This window comes from Rhinopithecus bieti, unplaced genomic scaffold (genome assembly GCF_001698545.2).
Source record: "Rhinopithecus bieti isolate Rb0 unplaced genomic scaffold, ASM169854v2 scaffold_79622, whole genome shotgun sequence".
In the NCBI taxonomy this organism is placed as follows: domain Eukaryota; kingdom Metazoa; phylum Chordata; class Mammalia; order Primates; family Cercopithecidae; genus Rhinopithecus; species Rhinopithecus bieti.
The window spans coordinates 207269-207741 of NW_016829846.1; positions in this window are offsets into that span (position 1 = coordinate 207269).

The window sequence follows — 473 nt, forward strand, 5'->3', positions numbered from 1 at the left end:
GCAAGATGGAACAGTCTATCACTTGATTACAGTGGTGGTTGCATGGCTATACATTTTTTTCAACACCCACAGATCTGAAAAGGATGAATTTTACTCTGTGTCTATTATATTTAATTTTTAAAAATTTCATGCTTGACCCAGAATGGGTATAGAAAAAAGAAATTAGGCCAAGTGCGGTGGCTCACACCTGTAAACCCAGCACTTTGGGAGGCTGAGGCAGGAGGATCGCTTGAGCCCAGGAGTTGGGGACCAGCCTGGGCAACCTGGCAAAATCCCATCTCTAAAAAAAAATACAAAAATTAGCCAGGCATGGTGGTGCATGCCTGTAGTCCCATTTACTCAGGAGACTGAGGCAAGCAGACTAGTTGAGCCCAGGAAGTGGAGGCCAGAAGGTCAAGGCTGCAGTGAGTCGTGATTGCGCCACTGCACTCCAGCCTGGGTGACAGAGTAAGATCCTGTCTCAAAAAAAAAAA